This window comes from Sinocyclocheilus grahami, unplaced genomic scaffold (genome assembly GCF_001515645.1).
Source record: "Sinocyclocheilus grahami isolate Dianchi unplaced genomic scaffold, SAMN03320097.WGS_v1.1 scaffold315.1, whole genome shotgun sequence".
Taxonomy (NCBI): domain Eukaryota; kingdom Metazoa; phylum Chordata; class Actinopteri; order Cypriniformes; family Cyprinidae; genus Sinocyclocheilus; species Sinocyclocheilus grahami.
In genome coordinates, this window is record NW_015505494.1 from 1,012,901 (window position 1) to 1,016,868 (window position 3,968).

The window sequence follows — 3,968 nt, forward strand, 5'->3', positions numbered from 1 at the left end:
CATTATAGGACGCAGATGAATGCATGTTCAAAAACAAGGTTAGACTTTGATCTTCTAAACCTGATTAGACGAAACCCTCCAAACACTACAGCACAATGACATTAAACATGAACATTGTAAGATCAAACATGAGGAAGACTTCAGAGAGAAAAACACTTACGCAATGTGTTAATTACACTCATGGAGTCTGACATGAACATTTAATGCGCACAGCACACAAATACACACAAACACATGCTATAGTAATAACTGTCTCTGAGTACAGTATACTTAGATTGGCTTCAGCATTCTGTAAGGTGTAGGGGGCAGGGTCAGTGGGTTCTTTGAGATGTCAGTAAGCATCCCCCCAATGACACACACTCCCCCCGATTAATATTGAGGGACCAAGACAAGTCAGAACATGCTGAAGACACCAAAGCACAACCACACACACTCCAACATCTTACTGTGATGCTCAAGCACTTTAAAACATACTATATAACAAGCAATGTATAAAGTTTCCAAATCTAAACTAAAGGAACTGTTCTGTGGAACTCACACAGGGGAGGAAAAATAAAAATAAATAAATTATATATGTATGTATATATATATATATATATATCTGAAGACACCAAAGCACAACCACACACACTCCAACATCTTACTGTGATGCTCAAGCACTTTAAAACATACTATATAACAAGCAATGTATAAAGTTTCCAAATCTAAACTAAAGGAACTGTTCTGTGGAACTCACACAGGGGAGGGAAAAAAAAAATAAATAAATTATATATGTATGTATATATATATATATATATATATATATATATATATATATATATATATATATATATATATCTGTGTGTATGCATGTTTATGTACAACACACGCATGTTTATAGCCTATACATTGAAGCACATCGTTTGATCGCAGGTTTATCCGATAGTGGGCTTTCATGACCAGGAAATCTGCAATGCCTCAAAAGGAGCGATTCAGAATCACCTGCTAAAATATTCTGCTGTGAGCCGCATCCTGCAGCAGGTGAGCAGAAACTGAGCCAGAAACCGGAGTCTGTGCTGTCAAATGCACAGCAGAATTATGGGTAAAATAAAAAAATTAATGGCTTTCCAAATGTGAATAGAGAGGATTGTGACAATACAGTTCCACATTTGACCACCAGCTGGAAGCACCGCCTTGATCAACTTAAAATGTTGAAAACAAGTGTGCATATAGGCCTGTTAGATTGAGAATGTTTAAAACTATCCCCCCCCCCCACTTTTATAGGTTAAAATGTTAGCAATTTATGCTTGCAAATTAATCAGATTATACAAATGACATATTCTGTAGCTAGTATTCTCTATTACATTGACATTTTCTTATTCTCTTACAGCGTCAAACAATCGAGCTGGTTCCTCTCACTCATGTATATTACCTTTACAGTGGGAAAGACTATGATTACTTTGTTTTTGGGCAAGAAAACAAAGTTCACACCACCAAATACCCTTCTTCTTGCAGCATTTTGTAATAACTGAATTTGTTTTGTGTCTTAACCAATCTTGCAATAATTCATAATTTCCATAAGATGTAAATACAATACAGTGTATATTTATCATGTAATATATTGATTAACTGTAAATGTCTATGAAAACAAAGCTCCTTTCTCCTCATTCTCTCATGTAAGCATATAACAGCATGTTTTGAACAACTGTTTTATTATCATTACTTCATTCTGTTTATTAAATATACATATATTAGTATTAAGTATGAAAATTAATTTGAAAACAGTTTATTTTTGGTTAATTTTTGCCATAAAAGTACAGTTCATTTGCAACACATTTACAGATTTTCTTGATCAGTTTCTATATATTTTGATGATTGTATTTTGATAATTTGAAAGGACTTATGTGAATGTCTTTATATGTCTTAGTTTATACCTTAATGTTTTGGCAACTGAAAACATATTTTCCAGGAAAAATATACAGTTCCTTTTTACACGTTAATCAATTAACTCACTCTGTATGGGGTAAGTTGTCACAGCGGGAACCTGCTGTTTACCGACCCTGATTTGAGAAGGACCCTGAAATCTAAAGTTAATAAAGCTGCAACACTCCTAAAATTGCAACAATAAAAAAAATAACCAAAAAAAAAATTTTTTTTTTTAAGTCCAATGAATAAATTGAGAAAAAGGTGACAAAATGTGACAGCTTGCCAAATCATGGCATGAAAAAAAAAATATTATTATGAAAAATGCACGCTAGTTTGATTTTATTGTGCTCACTTAAAATATGATTTTGTCTTAATTCTCCCCTTCCACAAAAAAGGTCTTAAATAAGAGCAGGAAGTCTTAAATTCATAAAGTCATTAAATGTTGCATGCACTGCAAATAATTAATATCTTCTGTAGTGTTATTTTCTTGTTTTCCAATATAAATATCTAAACATCCTTAAAACAAGATTTGAGATACAAAATAAAGATGTGTAGTCTTGTTTTCTGAGAAACTGATCGAAATGAAGTGAGTTTATACTTAAAACAAGAAAGAAAGAAAACATTCTCACTGTGGAATGAAAACTATTTTTTCCTTTAAATTAAGTTGAGTTTTCTGAGCCTAGCAGATATTTTTTTTCGTGTTTTAACCATAAACTTACTTCATATTGATCTATTTATCCAAAAAATACTGAGGCTGAACATCACTTTATATATCTGTGTGTATTTCAAAAAATGTATTGGTGCTTTTCGTCCATGCAAAGAAAGTCGGTCCAGGGCTGTTTTGATTTGTATTGTGTCTATAAAAATAGTTGAAACATCCTTTAAAATATATTTTTGTGTTCCATCAATGTTTGCCATCAGCTGAACACTAAATAGAGTTGTTCAGTCCTGACGTCAATTTGTAGGCAAATCTGGAAGGGAAAACTCTACCTGGGTTCCCTCAGGAATTTTGAATGTGGATTTAAAATACTGATTTGTGGTATTTGTAGTTCTTCTGTAACTAAATGAACTTTTGAGGTATGACTGTGTGTGATTTATTTTGTAGAACAAAACGTAAAATTCTCTAGTGTTAAATACAGACCTTATTGCACTCATAAATTGAAAAATAAACACTACTCCTACGAGGGAACCCCAGGCTCAGAAGTGCTAATTCTCTTACATGTTGTAAGAGGACAGGACCATTAAACATGTGTGAGAGGTAGATGTCTGCTGTCTGGCTGAGGTACTGGATGAAGACAGAAAACACTCCCCTGACTAAGCAATCACAGATCCTTTGGCTGTACACCGAGTCTCACAACTGTGTAAACACTGGTTGAATATGTCAAACATTTTGAATTGTACTGCTTAATGGCCAGCCTATATACAGCGAGCAAGGACAATAAGCTCTGCCTCTGATTAATCATAGCAATATGCTGTTTTGCAGATTTAGGAAAATACAGATGAGAAAATAAAACTGAAAGCATAACAGAACCAGCAAAATACAATAAATACTACATTACCATGCATGTAAATTCTTATGCGATTTTGGAAATAAAATATGCAAATGACAACTGGTTAATTTCATGAGTGCATGCAGATAGAATAATGTTCAGACAATATTACATGCTCACTGTCTGTAGGAAAAACATTTATACATTATGCATAAATCATATCTGAGTTGCACACTGAAACCAGCCACTGCATATTCAATACTGACTAATGTCCTGATGAATGTTTTTTATTAATTAATTTCACTTTATTTTTGTTTTCCTGTCACTGCTTAGCTACTGTGCTTTGACAATATTGTATATAAAACTAATCACTGCAATAAACCACTTGAAATTTAAAATTGAAATTAAAATTGACTTTTTTAATTGAGTGTGCATTTAACATTACATATATGCATTAACCAAATATACTTCATCCTGAAAAACATACTTCATCCTGAAAAACAGAATCAGAGAGAGAGAGAGAGAGAGAGAGAGAGAGAGAGAGAGAGAGAGAGAGAGTTTTTTTTTTTATAT